This window comes from Camelus dromedarius, chromosome 15 (genome assembly GCF_036321535.1).
Source record: "Camelus dromedarius isolate mCamDro1 chromosome 15, mCamDro1.pat, whole genome shotgun sequence".
Lineage (NCBI taxonomy): Eukaryota > Metazoa > Chordata > Mammalia > Artiodactyla > Camelidae > Camelus > Camelus dromedarius.
Window position 1 is genome coordinate 54,600,720 of NC_087450.1, and position 16,251 is coordinate 54,616,970.

Below are 16,251 nucleotides of genomic sequence, written 5' to 3' on the forward strand. Positions count from 1 at the left end.
GAAAAGTGATCAAGTTCTAGTCCTTGTGCTCAGAGAGCTAACAGTCCAGTAGGAAGTGGTAGAAACACCATAGCAATAATAATAGTAAGAAGAGAAGAAGATGATAACAATTGTAGCAACGAGTATGTTTGAGTATCTGCTATGTGCTAGACATTTTAGTACACTTAATGTATTTATTTTTATCCTCAAAGTAACCTTATGAGATGGGCATTGCTGTACCATTCTTATGGATAAGGAAACTGAGTTTCAGAGACGTTTAGTGACTTGCCCAAATTTGCACAGCTAGTGGGTGGCAGAGCTGTGCTTCTAAGGATGACCGCCTGGCTCTCGAATGCCTGCTCTTTCCACTACACCACCCTGCCTCTTGGATGCAAATAACTGCAGTTCAGAGTGAACCATGTGATGAAGCAGAACAGAGGACAGAAAGCTCAATACTACTGAGGACTAGAGAAGAGCCTGGGATTTGGAGTGGAGGGGGACATATAATTTTATGAATAATATTGTGTAGGAGAGATTTGGGAAGGAAAAGTACTGAGGTTTAAAAAAAAAAAAAAACCAGCCTGAGCTCCCTAGGGGAAGGAGGGATTAATCAACTCTGAAATGGGTCCTGAAAGGTAGGTATAGGGTAGACCAGTTAGAGATGGACAGACGTCAGTCACTGGGGAAGTAACGTCAGTTGGACCTAGGGGCTGACTGAGCCTTATGGCGGTGCGAAGGGCTGAATCGTGTCCCGTGAAAATTCACAGGTTAAAGTCCTAACCCCAGGACCTCAGTATGTGACTGTATTTGGAGTTAGAGTCTTTATGGAGATAAATTAGTTAAAATGAGACCATCAGGGTCGGTCCTAACCCAATATGGTTGGCGTCCCTACAAGAAAAGAAACTTAGGACTCAGATACCGAGAGGGAAGCCTGTGTGAAGACACAGTGAGAAGGGGGCCACCTGCAAGCCAGGATGAGAGGCTTCAGAAGACACCAGTCCTGCCAACACCAGGCTTCTAGCCTCCAGAATTGTGAGAAAATAAACACTTCAGCAACCCAGGCTGGGGTACTTTGTTATGTAGGCGAGGCAAACATAGTGCAAGGAGTGATGGAGAGAAAGGGTTCTATTTTATTTTAATCTGGAAAACTAAAAAAAAAAAAAAAAAAAAAAAAAAGCCTATATATAATATTATACAATTACAAAAATATATTTTATATATAATATATTTTTGAGAGCATAGGTGGCTGGGAGGGAAAAGACAGGAAGTTTTAAGGGCATAAATATGTATTAATTGATCCCTTTATTGATTATGCATGGAAATTGGCCAATTCTAGGAACTCGACTGAGGCCAACTCTAAAGCTGCTGGCAATATGTAATTTAATGTAACGTGGCATCTTGCAGGTGACCTGGCCTGATCTGTGCTCCTCCTTCGCTCTGACCACAATGAGAAGGAAATTTCACTGCTGTAATGTCAGCTCAAGGTTGAAACATGACTTGGCCCTTCTCCTCCTCCAGGGTTTTAATAAAGGTACCAGGGCTGATCAGAGATTGGAATCATGCTTAGCAGACCTGCGGCTGCTTTTAACTTCACAAAAGTAATTGAGATTTATGAACTCCTTATTAGCTCCTTAAAATAAAATGAAGAACTTGAAATTCCCATCTGTCAAGATTAGGGAGGGAAGAATTTATTTTTGCTTTTAAAATCTTACTTTAATGAAAATGATTCCTTTTCACCTTTCCCTTTTTCTATGACTTGGGAATAATGGTCCCATGAAGAGTTAAAGAGGGGTTAGGACTAGAAAAAGGGAAAGCCTGAATCTTTATTTTCAATTCCGCAAATATGTTGAGTATGTGCCAGAAATCCTGCCAGGCTCTGGGGATACAAAGATGAATAAAACAAGATACCTGATCTCAGTTTGAAGCAAAGTTCTTCTGACTTAAATACATTATATTTTTCGCCTACTACATGGCCAGAAATTTGGAAAACTTTCTCAGTTGGTCTGCATAATGAGTCTTCAAGGTCATTTTGAAGAAAGATTAGATTGCTCAAGGTCAAACAGTGGTAATTGTGATTTGATCCCAGCTCTGATTCCAGAGTTCTGGAAGCCTGGGCTGTTCTTTGGTTTAGGCATCACAGATGGCTTCTGCCAACCTTTGGACTCTGGCGTCAAGTCAGACCAAGCAGAGCTGGCTGGCTGCCGAGAGGAGGGTTGGGAATTCATCTGGGGAATATGATGCCTGCTCAGATCTGCAGAGGGCTGTGTGTGTGTGCGTGCATGAGTGTGCGTGTGTGTGTAGATTTTTCTCCACCCCTATCTTGCAGTGGATTGTGGTCTTGCTTGTGCAATTCTTCCCTGGAGTCTATTTTGTGAAATATAATTGAAATCGAAACACCAGTGATTTTTAATCATACTCCCAATTTATATCTCATGTAACCATATGCCAGTGTTCTCGGAGTGTTACAGGGATATGAATTATGCTGAAATTGGATTAGGCAAATACACATTTTCCTTAAAAAATAGATACCCAGAGCAATAATTTAATTCTGCCAACTCTAAAGATTCTCTCAGAAACACCCTGTGTATCTTATCAGCAGCTCGTTGTGAATTTTCTTCTGGGCTACTTTCTTTGCCTTTTCATTTCCTTCCAGAATCCACTGTATTTAACAGACATTAGCAACTGCAGGAAGTCAATTTATATCAAAACCATCCCTAAATGTAAGGAAATCAAGTTTTCAGAGGAAACCATCAAGACCCTTCTTCCATTCTCCAGTTTTGGGGGACACAAAATAGGATGCAATTAGGTACCATTTCCCTGGAAATAGATTCTTTAAGCTATATCGCAGCTTGAGTAAACAATTATTAGACCAGAGCTTCAAAACCTAATAGGCTGTGAGACAGGTATTAGCTTCCTGTTCTGTGATAACATCGTGGTGGGCTGAGGACATTGATGTGAGCAAACACTACTCAAAGGATGTGCTTAGACTGGGGTATTGTAACTCGACATTTTGTTGAAATAATTTCTTCCTAGTAGTAAAGGCAGAGGTTTAACTATTACAATTTGGATAACACAAGTGCCAAGTGTGGGTTTTTTCCCTATATCACTAAGCAGTTAACTCCATCCTGATACTATCTTCCTGGAGACAGCGTCAGATCTTACAGGTTAGGGGTTCAGTCTTACAAGACTGTCTCCCCCCTCCCATCTCCTTCCCCTTCAGGTACCAATAGCAAATCCACTTTGTCACCTGTGCCGCTGAGGGACTGGCTGTAAATCAGAGGTTCCCATGACCCCCTCCTCTGGTCTGATTAATTTACTGAAGTGGCTCACAAAACTCAAAGAAACATTTTACTTACACGACTGCCTGTTTATTTTAAAAGATACAACTCAGGAACAGATAAGTGGAAAAGATGCTTGTGGCAAGATATGTGGGAAGGGGTGGGGAGCTTCCCAAATCTCCAAGCCAGAGGCTCTCAGAACCCCATCCTTTTCGGATTTTTATGGAGGCTTCATTACATAGGTATGATTGATTGAATCATCGGCCACTGGTGATTGAACTCAACCTCCAGTCCCTCTCTCCGCCCGGGAGGTCAGGGGTGGGACTAAAAGTTCCAACCCTCCAATCACATGCTCGGTTCCCCTGGCAACCAGTCCTCACCGTCTGGTACAGGACAGAAATCACCGCCTTCACATAAACTCAGATATGGTTAAAAAGGAGTTTGTTATGAGTATCAAGACACCTTTATTGCTCTTACCACTTAGGAAATTTCAGGGGTTTTAGAAGCTCTAAGCCAAGTGCATATTTCTTATTATAAACTGCAGTATCACAAACATGTAACAGGACAAGAAGTAATATTGGAGCGAAGAGTCTTCCTCAAACAATTCGCTGGGTGTCTTCCATATGACTTCAGAAGTGACACTGGGGTGGGGGTGGCTTCAGTTGTGGCTTCTGGCACCAGATGACCTGAGTTTACATCCCTCACCTGCTCCTTCCCAGCTGTGTGACGTTGGCCAGACTACTTAACCTCTCTGTGTCTCAGGTTCCTCAACAGTTTGCTGTGAAGATTAAAGGAGCTAATGTATGTGAAATACTTAGAATACTGCCTTGTCCATAATACTATTTATTGAACAAATGTTTTCTATTGTCGTTTTAGCTCCGTTTAATTGGCTAAGCATAATCGGTTGTGATAGCTCCTGGAACATGTTACCTCACAAAGCAAAAGGGACTTTGCATTCTTTTTCTTCTTCTTCTTCTTTTCTTCTTCTTTTTTTTTTTTTTTTCTTAATGGAGGTACCAGGGATTGAATCCAGGACCTCATGCTAAACATGCCCTCTACCACTGAGCTGTACTCACTCTCTGTAAAGGGGCTTTGCAGGTGGGATTAAGGTAAGGATTTTGGGATGGGGAGATTCGGGTAATCTGGACAGGCCCCGTATAATCACAATAATATGGGAAAGAGGGAGTCAGGAGGGTCAGATCCCCCAAGGAAATGCGAGGAAGTAAGCTGACTTTGAAGGTGGAGGTTAGCATGTGTCAGGGAAAGCAGGCAGCCTCTAGAAGCTGGAGAAACCAGGGAAATGACTTCTCTGGAACTTCCGGAAGGAATGAAGCCCTGCCAACTCCTTGATTTAGTGAGGCTTCTGGCTTCCAGAACTGTAAGATAATAAATAATGCGGTGTATTGTTTAAGTCACTCACTCCGTGAGAATTTGTTACAGCGGCCATAGGAAACTAAGACTGACCTTGGGCTATTCCTGAACAATCAGTGGCTCCCTATTGCTTCTAACAAGAAACACAGGCTTCATGGCTGAAAGCTTCCTCACACTGTGACTTCTCAGCGACGTTTTCTACAGTTCCCACACGAGAGCTCTGTTCTACAGCAAAACGGCTTTACTTTCTTTTTCTAATTTGCCTCCCGTGCCATCATCTCTGTCACCACATATGCATTTTGACTTTGCCTGGAAAGACCTTCTTCTCCTCTCTCTATCAAAAAAGGATTTCCCATCCTTCAAGGCCAAGATCAAATGCTTCCAAAGCCTTTCCAATCCTAGTTGGCCCTCTAGCCCTGCTCACAGATCTGCCCTCAAGGGCTAAGCAGTGTGTGGATGGAGCTGGCTGGTAGAAAATATTCAAACAGCTGAGGCAGGAGTAGCTTCAATAGCCAACCTCTGCCACTGCCAGCCTGCAGAGCTGCAGGGGACGTGTCGCTGACCTCGGGCCTCCGGGGCATTCTCTGTTCTCAGAGGCCAGGGGTTGAGCTTGAGATTTTTGAGCCCTTGGCTTCAGAGGCTTGAGGTTTGGGCAGAAGCTGCGCATCCTGGTTCCCATGACGGTGTTCAGGCTGTTGCTGGTTTCTGGCATCAGATCCCCAAGTTGGTGGCCAGACCGCTGTGTGCCTGCTGTGGGACCCTCCTTCCCCCTCCCACACACAATCCTTTCCACATACAAAGCTCCAAGTGTTCATTTCACTTTCCAGATCAGATTTATTCACCGAAACATGGCACCTTACCAGTATCTAACCCCTGTCCCCCTCCTCCCTCATACCCCCATGCACTAGGATTCCTTTGTCAAAGAAACAAAACCATTATGGTGTATTTTAACATGAAAATCACTTCTTTTAGTTGAGAGGTCGAGATATAGAAATGATCGTGTTAAAAAAAAAAAGAATCTTGACTGATTCATTTATAAAATCTGAGGCTTTTTTTGGGTCAAGAATGAAACAAGGTCAGGGTAGGACTGAGAACCTAGTGACCTAGGGATGTCCATTTCCATGAGAGTGGGTGCTCCCAAATAACCAGTTCAGTTCAGGGAGCAAAAATGAAGTAACTGGAGAGGAAAGAATTTAGCCAAGTACACACAGCAATGAGTGACTAGACTCCTGACTTGGTCCTTAGTTCTTATCTACTTTCTGGTAGTATAAAATGACTAATTCATATTTTCTTTACTTCTATCTGGTTCTACCAACTCTTTTCTAGGTGGAATCAGAAAATCTGTAATGATATGAGAATTTTTTTTAGATTCCACATATGAGTGATATCAAATGGTATTTTTCTTTCTCTTTCTGGCTTACTTCACTTAGAATGATGATTTCTAGGTCCATCCATGTTGCTGAAAATGGCATTGTTTTACTTTATTTTTTGTGACTGATTAGTATTCCATTGTGTGTGTGTGTGTGTGTGTGTGTGTGTATCTCACATATTTTTTAATCCAGTCATCCGTTAACAGACATTTGGGTTGTTTCCATGTCTTGTCTATTGTAAATAGTGCTGCTGTGAACATTGGGGTGCATGTGTCTCTTTGAATTATATTTTTCTCTGGATCATATGGTAAGTCAATTTTTAGTTTTTTTAGGAACCTCCATACTGTCCTCCACAGTGACTGTATCGATTTATATTTCCACCAAGAGTGTAGGAGGGTTCCTTTCTCTCCACACCCTCTCCAGCATTTATCATTTGTAGACTTTTTAATGATGGCCATTCTGACTGGTGTGAGGTGATATCTTATTGTAGTTTTGCCTTGCATTTCTCTAACAATTAGCGATGTTGAGCATCTTTTCATGTGCTTTTTGGCCATCTGTCTGTCTCCTTTGGAGAGATGTTCCTTCCTGGAAGTAAAAGTTGATAGGAAAATTTGTTCTTTGTGTTGTTCTCCTGGGTACCTAATTTTATTCTTGCCTCTTTTGAGTCTTAATACCTCAAGACTCTTATGTTTCTCTTCTTGCACATAAGTTTAGCATATGAGATCTGAACAAACTGTGTGTTATCCCTATTCTTACATTAAAGTAGAACTGCTGAGTGCCCAATTTCATTAAATTATTTTAGGTTCTCTTCTATGACTGAAGTGTCAGTTATGGTTGGGTGATTTTCTGCATCTTAATTTCATAAAAATATTGTTCAGTCATTAAGTGGTTGAAGTTGACTAATTAAGGGAGAAACTTTTTACCTTTTAAACTTATTTTTCTTTACTCCTATTCAATTCCACCTACTTTTTTCTAGTTGTACCTTGGAAAAGTCCAATACTATTTGACCTCAGATTCTAGATCCTGATTCTGAAATCTCAATTTCCAAATCTCACATAGAATTTCATTTAAAAAATTGTGTGTTTATCTTGTTAAAGGAAAACTTGGTGAAATAATATTTTTAATTTTATTATTCAACATCTCCCTTTTTATATTAGATTATACATTTCTGTGAGACTCCTAGATATTTTGGGCAAAAAAACCCCAGCAACAACAAAAAGCAAAAAACCAAGGTACTTAAGATAGCTTGTGATAGAGCACTCTTATCATGACTGGGATTCAAAAGCTTTAAAAAATGAAGAACTTAGGGAAGTGAGTCATCCTCCTGGGTGAATAGAAGTGAAGTTTTTTTTTTAAATGTAAATTTTTTAAAATGAGGAGCTGAAATGTACAGGGCATATTTTTAAATCTTATGCTGCACAAGCTGGAAGCTCTGGAAATCTACTTCCACTTTTGTCATGTAAATTCCATGAATGGGCTTAAAGGTCCTGATTCTGCAGGTAGGACCAGCAGGTGCACTTGCCGTCCCATCCAAATCCTTGAGAAAACTGTCTCCAGGCAAAGAAAGGGATGGGGAGAGGAGGGCTGGGGTGAGCAGAGATGTGTGATGAAGAGGAGGAAATACTGAAAACTCCAATTTGACAAGAGCTCTGAAGTGTTCCAACAGTGGAAATAGTTTGTGTGCTTTCGGTTTTGGATTCTCAATTGGAATTTGTTCTAATATTTTCAGATATTTTAAAATTTGATGCTGTGTTTCCTAAATACTTTCTTGTATTCCAAGGTCCCTATTCTTCCACATGGGAACTATTAATTGGGACTCTTTCTAGTTAGATCCTTTAATTCTAGGATATTGTCCCTCTGGCTGACTTTTTCGAAACTGGGTTCTTGAGTGATGGGATGTTTTGGACAATGGCCAAAAGCAGACCTTAATTTTGTTCTTCTATCTGGGAGAAAACACCTTGATGTATTATAAATGAATTAAGGAATTGGCCAAGGCATCGTTTAAATTTTTCTGTTTACTATCATTTTTTTTTTTGCTGTAGATCTGAACTATAGTGTATATTTTCTAAAGACTTGTGTGGTTCCTCTCATGGTTAATTTGAAAGCAGAATGTTAAAGTATGAAGGACATCAGAAATCAAACAATCTGATCTCTCTTCCAAAGTAGAAATCTCCTCTGAGAAATGAAGTAGATTGAGTTATCTCTGGGTTTCATAGACTTAATTGTCTCGTCTTAAGTCTTGGAGATTTTAGATGATCTAAAGAGAGCTGTAAGCCCTCTCCCCTAAAAAAATGGACATTTGCATTCATAACACAATTTTAAGGTTTTTCACTAGCCTCTTGGACCCCATGCTGGACCACCCGAGGGGTCTGTAGGTCCAAAGTGAAGAATATCTCCTTGTATTCAAATCCTCCACAAGGTGGTCATTCAACCCCCAACTCGTTATCCAATAAGAAAGAACCTATGGTTTCCAAAGTAGCTCATTCTGTTCTTGCTCATCTTCTTAGAACGTTCTTCCCTTTACTGAGTTGAAATGTACTCCCCTTCAATTCTACCAGGCATCCTTTTTCTACTTCTTGTCTTCCTATGGGACAGCTGGTTTCTATTCCCTATGGCAGGGACTCCTCGCATATTAGGCGGCAGAACTAATAGTCAACCCTGGGTCTTGCTTTAAGTTCCTGAATTTGTCTAGTCCTCATTTTACCTGGTTTTCAACTTTTCTCACTAACCTCACTACCCTGGCATAGAAAGGAATTGCAAACAGAGGGTATGAGTTTGACTAGCTGGTGAGAGGTTGGCCACTGAGTTGATAGTTTCCATGCCAAGAAAAGATCTGCAGAGGTCTTGTAACTTAAGATAAGCAAAAAATCTTTCAAGATTCCCTGCTAGGGAATCTAATAAGAGTTGTGGATTGGCACAGCTGTAATTTATAAACTAGTGTTTCTGCAAGATGAAGAAATTCTGACAACAGCCATGTTAAAGGTGAAACACAGAAGAAACAGCAGCGTATTTCTCAGCATTCTTACTGATAGACAGTACACATCCCGTGGTAGGCAAGCCAGTCAGTCCACAGAAGACTAGAAGAGACATCATTTGAAGGCAAAGGAAAGGAAACATTTTACGTCCAAGAAAGATACGTTTTAAAGCCAAGCAGTGATACAGGGTTCAGATTCCAGCTCTCCTCCTTAGTAGCTCTGTAAAATAGAGCAAATTGCTTAAGCCTTCACATCCTCAACTGCTACATCAAGAGTAAGAAAGCAAACGTGGGGCTAATGCCACCACTTGCTAAGGAGGCAGTTACATGGTCTGCATTGAACACTGCATGTTAATTACTGTACGTTACTGATGTTGGGAGCGGGGAGCCTACAGGTGGTTACATTCCCTTCCTACTTTCCTCAGTTTAAAGAATCACCCCTTCCTAAGTGCTATTCTTTCATTCGATCTATAGCTAATCCTTATGTGATGGGTGGGGCAGAAATGATTATCCACACTTTCTTGTAGGGAATCTGAGACACAGAGCAGTGATGTGCCCAAGACTGTAAAGCAAGTATATAGTAAAAAGCAAATTTAACTCCAGATCTATTAGGTGAATAAATGGACTTTTTCCATACCACTGGCTTCAGTGCTTTTATTAAGAGGAGATAAAAATTAAAATTTCCCCAGAGACAGCAAGATAAAACACAATGCCAAAGCCAAATCACGATTGAAGAGGTTATACAAGAAATGGTTGAGAACTGGTTCTTGGACGCCTGGGTTTATCAGTTAATGAGATGACGTATGAAAAGAAGTCAGAATGGCTCCCACTCCTGCCCATGAAGGAGACCAGGCTGGGAATTGCTCTCCCAATGCAAGTAATGAGGATTGCTCAAAATAAATGAAACAATAGTTTTAAGGCTTTGGACAGCAGGCTGGACAAGACTGTGTGATCTCTGAGAGCAGGGAAACAAGTGCAGTGAGCCCCATGACCACCCAATTTTCTGCCTGGAGGCAGTTTCCAGGTCCCAAAGGGGAGCCCAGACAGAGTCCCTAGGCAGCTGGAATTCTAGAGGCCAAGTACCGGGACGAAGGGAACTGAAAAGATCTGCAGAGGCGTCCCCTTGAATCTCTGCCTGAATATTGATGCGTACATTCATGGCGTAAGACTCCACAAGGCTGAACAATTCCCAGAGCTCACGGAGGCCTGGCAATAATCTGCATTCCTACCAGTTTAGGGGAAGAGACCTCATAAAACAGAGAAGTGGGTAAAGTCCTGGGAAGGACATAGCCTGAGTACTTAGTACAGCCCAAATTACTCAGGTTTAGACTAGAATCTGCTTTAGACACAGCCTAACAAGCTTACAAACCAGCCTTGAAAGGCTGTCTTATCCTAAGTCATGCAACTGGCACAAAACCAGCACCCAACAAGCTAACATTCACAATGCCCAATAGACATTATAAATGACTTGGCATGTCCCAAATCAAAAAGAAGTGGGGAAGGGAATCATTGCGATGAAAGAGTAAAGATATATGACATTTTCTGGAGAAAGAGAAGTTGCTGTGCTGGGAGTCTCTACCCTCTCCATACCAAAGGGGAAGGCAAAGGAAGAAATCTCCTTGACATCCAGCTGTGTGTGTGTGTGCTTGCATGTGTGTGTTTGTAGGGATGTGGGGGTGCAACCATTGGACCACTTGGAGAGTTTGAAAGAATTCCCTGCAGTTGAGACATCGAAGGACAGAGAAAGCTCAAGTAGCCTTCAGCAGTAGGATAATGGAGGTTGTTTTGTACTCCAGAGTGTCAGAGCAATAGCTGTGTGAATGTTTCCTATGAATCAGTTACGGTGACATGAGCAAGGAAGCCATTGTGGGTCCTTTTGGTTCCTGTCGCATAAACCACCCTAGAGAGCCAGAGTGTTTCCAGCAAGAGATGAATGCCAGTGTCTGGGGAGCTGAGAATGAACTTGCTCTGTCCAGATTGAAGAGTGGTCTGGACAGAGTTCTCCGCCACCAGATTACCTGTTAAAAAGGGAAGATTGATCTTAGTGATCAGCCAGACCAGGAAGGGGAAGTCATCTGTCAAGTACAACTTTTCCTCTCATCTATTTCTTCTTCCTCTACCAGATTTCACTCTGGCAAATTGGAGGATGTAGCTAAAGTATGAGTAAAGAACAAGATGAGTGGGAAAAGAGCCAGCCCCCGTCACACTCCCTTCCTTAAAGGGAGGCAACCATAGGTCCGAGCTGGGGGGAGGAGGGAGGAAAATCCAACCTTTGGTTAATATCTTGAACTGGGTGCATTCTAATTTCTGAATGAAGATGGGTTTGGGATTTAAAGTGAGAGAGTCTGTCACCTATGGGCAAGCAAGAAAAAGCATGGAATCTGCTCAATTTCCTTTTAATAATCAGAGAAAGATGAATTCTTTTAAATACATTTTAAAGGGGAAGTGGGAGCAAACCTGGAACTCTGTGCTTAATCAACAAGTTACATTTCCTATAACAAAATAGAGCTCTGCCTATCAGTGCCTCTTGAAACTTGCTTGGCTACAGCTACTTATCAGTCTATTTATTTAAAACAAATACTCAGTTCTGCTGATTTTAATGCTTAGTATATATTCATTCTAAATCTTACAATGAGTAGGGTTCTGTGATAAGAAACACTACTCTTCTCAAGGATGGTGTCCTTTAACAGGAGAGACAGTCTTGTGAACAAACATATTGAATATCTGTGATATGTGATACAATCTTATCTAGAGAAATTGATTTTTTTTGGCCCCACTAATTTATACTCTTCATTGAGATAAATAACCAAAACTTGCCTTGGGGTAGCGGTAAGAAAAACTTGTGATTTCTGTTTGTTTCTTATTAAGAAGCTTAATAAAAACTGTCTCCCTTGCTGGTAAGGAGAGCTAGTTTAGGCAGGGAGAGGGGAGGTTAAAAAGAAAACAAAGCAAATTTCTCAAGGAGTCCAGGGTCCAATGAGAGGGAAGGCGTTGCTGCCCCACCCCCTTTCTCCCTTCGGGCTGAGTAAACCCTAGAATTCTCAGGCAGCTAATGGGTAGGGATAGGCTAAGGACAGTAGATGAGGCTGTGAAAATCTCAAGTGGAGGACAATGGATTTTTCTGGGGGAAGAGACTTGAGTCGTTCATGGGAATACTCCTAGAGATGTGATGGTTATTTCCATGCTTATCTGGGAGTGAAAGGTTGTGTCTGTTATATACAGAACTGCAGAGAAAGAAATGACTTGCATTGCCCATAGGTTAGGGGTTGAGGAAGCTTCCAAAGTACTGTTTGATCAAAATAAGCAACAGGATCACAAGGTAAGTCTATTTTTAGTTTTTTAAGGAATTTCTATATTGTTTTCCACAGTGGCTGCACCAAACTACATTCCCACCAGCAGTGTAGGAGGGTTCCCTTTTCTCCAGACCCTCTCCAGCATTTATCATTCATGGACTTTTGAATGATGGCCATTCTGACTGGTGTGAGGTGATACCTCACTGTAGTATTGATTTGCATTCCTCTGATAATTAGTGACATTGAGCATTTTTTCATGTGCCTATTGGCCATTTGTATGTCTTCCTTGGAGAATTGCTTGTTTAGGTCTTCTGCTCATTTTTGGATTGGGTTGTTTGTTTTTGTTATTAAGTTGTATGAGCTGTTTGTATATTCTGGAAATTTAAGCCCTTGTCAGTTGCATGATTTGCAAATATGTTCTCCCATCCCATTGGTTGTCTTTTTGTTTTGTTTATAGTTTCCTTTGTTGTGCAAAAGCTTGTAAGTTTAACTAGGTCCCATTTGTTTATTTTTGCTTTTATTTCTATTGCCTGGGTAGACTGCCCTAGGAGAACATTGCTAAGGTATGTGTCAGAGAAAATGTTTTGCCTATGATTTCTTCTATGGGGTTTGTAGTGTCTTATGTTTAAATCTTTAAGCCATTTTGAGTCTATTTTTGCATATGGTGTGAGGGAGTGTTCTAACTTCATTGATTTACGTGAGGCTGTCCTGTTTTCCCAACACCATTTGCTGAAGAGACTATACTAAGTGAAGTAAACCAGAAAGAAAAAGAAAAATGCCATATGATATCACTTGTATGTGGAATCTTAAAAAAATGACACAAATGAACTTATTTATAAAACAGAAACAGACTCACAGACATAGAAATCAAACTTATGGTTACTGTCGGGGTCGGGGAAGGAGGTAGGAAGGGATAAATTGTGAGTTCGAGATTTGCAGATACTAACTACTATATGTAAAATAGATGAACAACAAGTTTCTTCTGTAGAGCGCAGGGAAATGTATTCAACATCTTGTAGTAGCCTATAATGGGAAAGAATGTGAAAATGAATATATGTTTGTATATGTATGAGTGAAACATTATGCTGTACACCAGAAATTGACACACATTGCAAACTGACCATACTTCAGTTAAAAAAAAAAAGCAGCAGACTGCAAGCTCTTTGAAGGCAAGTTCTGGACTTACAGAGCTAAGACAGGTAGCCAGTGGCCGGGACATGAAGGTAAGGACTTTGGGTTTTATACCAAGTATGATGAGAAAACTTGGGCGGGATTCTGAGCAGAAGAGAAATACCATCAGCTTTGTGATTTAAAAATAATGTCAAATAAGATGACTGTTAGGTGATGACAGAGTGTTGGGGGCGAGGCTGGGACAGTTAGGAGTCTACTGCAGGATTCCAGGTAGAATGCGAAAGCTCCCTGGCCTAGGAGTGCAGTTATATAGAGTTACAGAAGGGTGAGAAGTTGTAGAATTTGGATGTATTTTAATGATAGCTCCACTGGGATTTGTTGATGAATTAGATGTAGAGAGTGAGAGAAAAAATAGAGTCAGGCTGAGCAGTACGTGAATGGAGATTTTTTTTTTTTTCACTTTAACTGGGAAATATTAGGGGAGCAGCCAGTTTGGAAGGGAAATTGAATGACTTTTTTTTTTTTTTTTTTTAACAAAATGGCTTTAGGATTACAACTAGCTAAGCAAGTGGAGACCATAGTTTGATATGGGAGTCTTTGAATTCAGAGGAGAAATGTGGTTGAACATACAAATGTGGGAATTGTCCGCATATGGAGAAATAGCATTTAAAGCCATGATTCTGAATGAGGTCACCTAAGGAACGTGAGTAGGTTGAAAATGGAAGGTCAAGAACAGTAAACCTCTCGAACACATCAGCATTTAGAGAGCAGGGTGATAAGGATTCAGCAGCAAGTTGGACAACTAGGTAAAAATAGACCAGAGAATATTTTGTCCAGAAAGTCAATGAAGACATATCTCAAAAAGGAAGATGAGATCTAATATGTCAAATGTGGCTAAAAATTGACCATTGAGTTTAGCAGTACAGAAATATTGGCAATGGCTGTCTCAGTGACGTGATGGATACAAAAATCTGCTAGAAATGGTTTCAAGGGAAATAGAGGGAAAAAAACCCCAAAAACCCTTGAGGACACTTATAATAGACAACTCCTGGGAAGGAGAGCAGAAAAATCAGGAGGTTCATGGAATCAAAGTTGTTGGTTTTTACTGGTTGATCTTACAGGATGCTTGTATGCAGATGAGGATAAAACAACCAAGACAAAAAATATGATGATGTAGAAGAAAAAATGAGAACCACAGGAGTAATATCCTTGTGTTGATGAAACGGGATGTGATCAAGTGCCTAAGAGAAGGCAGCGGTGTGGACAGTGTGTCCACTGTCACGGGAATGAAGGGGGTGCAGATGGCCATAGACTAGGGTGCGATTTCGGTGCTGTGTTGTGATGGTTCAGATTGTTAAAGCTGCTGTGTATCCTGATGAATCAACACTCACGCTATACCAGTTGTCAGAATCCTGTGAAGTCATAATTAGGTACAGATAGTGGGTAGGTTTACAGATTTGGAGGCGGGAGAATGCAGAACCTCTTGCGGTGGTTCCAGTTTGTTAGTGAAATAAGAAGTAAATGCCAGCAGCTGCGTGAAAGAAAGGGCTCGAGTTCTGAGGTTTGAGAGGGAAGGATATGGTATGAAACAGTGACCTTGGAGAATGAGAGCACCCACGAAATGTATTTGAGTTTGGGGCTGCACTGAAAGCTCACTTGAAGTTTGTGATCATGCATTTAAATTGAGATCCAGTAGCATGAATGTGGATGTTTTTTTTTTTTTTCTTTCCCAATCTAGTTTTGTTTAGCTGTTTGAATGTGAGTATAAAGTAGACTGAGAGTTGGGTTTAACCAGGGCTGTCGTGTTGTGTTGCCAAACCTAGAGAGAGAAGTACGAGAGGGTTGAGAGTTTATGGAAGAGAACTGAAGTGGTGGATCAGAAATCAAAACCAGACGTGAGGGGACAGGAGGACATGAGGCGTAGAAGGACAGTGAAAAGGTGATAAGGTCAGCTGCTTTGAGATCTTGCTGGGCTCATGGAGCTTTCGGAGTCAGGCTAGTAAAGGAGGTATTGTGTGTGGTGGGGGCGGGGTGGGAGGAGATATGTAGATGGAGATTGGGAGACTTAAAATAGAAATTTTCGAAGAAGTTTGTTATCAACAGTGACATAGTCTAAAGGTGTCATGATGGGAGTGAGTGAGAATGAAGTAGAAACGGAGTTATGGAGGCAAGAAGTTGAGACCAGTGTGTTGGTTTGATCATCTGCCCATATTTTGAAATCACATGAACGAAGGTGGGAGTAAAAGTGGAGGGAAGAATGACCCGGAAGTCTTCAGTGCGTAGAAGGGAGTGACCTGGAGGTCAAGGGTGACCTTTTAGGGAACTACAGTAGGTGAAATTATTTGCATCAAATAGCTGAGAGTTTTCAGTAGAGATGAAAGAATCAAATCAGGAAATGTTCGTGAGGAACCTGGGGAACGCTTAAGCCTAGCTCCAAATCCTGTAATAAGTAGAGTGTGGGAGAAAAACGACCAGTGACCAAGTTAGGGCCATAAATCTAAATTCCTCACTCCAGCATCCAGTGAAATGCAGAGAATGAGCAAGAAAATTGGCGTCACACTAACCTGGACTCAAATCACACCTCCTCCAATCACCAGTCCTGGACAGCCCTTAGCCATCTCTCTGAGCATCAGTTCTGTCTCCTCCAAACTGGGTGGAGGGCCTCAAGGACGTGGGAAACTGCTCTCCAAAGAGGGGGCGCTCCCCTCACCTGCCTGCCAGACACTCTCTCCCAGTCACCAGTCAGGCCCCTCTGGGCCGATCAGCATGTAAATCATTTGTGCATTTGATCACTTGTTGGAAACCACTTACTGGGCCTAGTTTATGCTGGGTCTTGTGGGGATGAATAAAGCCCA

General features: G+C 41.4%; 1 long non-coding RNA gene across 2 annotated transcripts in view; it reads left to right on the plus strand.

The window, feature by feature from the left end:
* The window catches only part of LOC116157362 (uncharacterized), a 271,892-nt gene that overhangs the window by 52,239 nt on the left and 203,402 nt on the right, over positions 1-16,251 (plus strand). The window contains exon 1 of one of the 2 annotated variants that reach the window (XR_010384271.1): positions 12,040-12,291. The exons of the other annotated variant lie outside the window; for it this stretch is intronic. This is a non-coding gene — a long non-coding RNA (uncharacterized LOC116157362). Of the gene's footprint in view, positions 1-12,039; positions 12,292-16,251 lie in introns of those variants that run through there. 2 annotated transcript variants of the gene reach the window in all.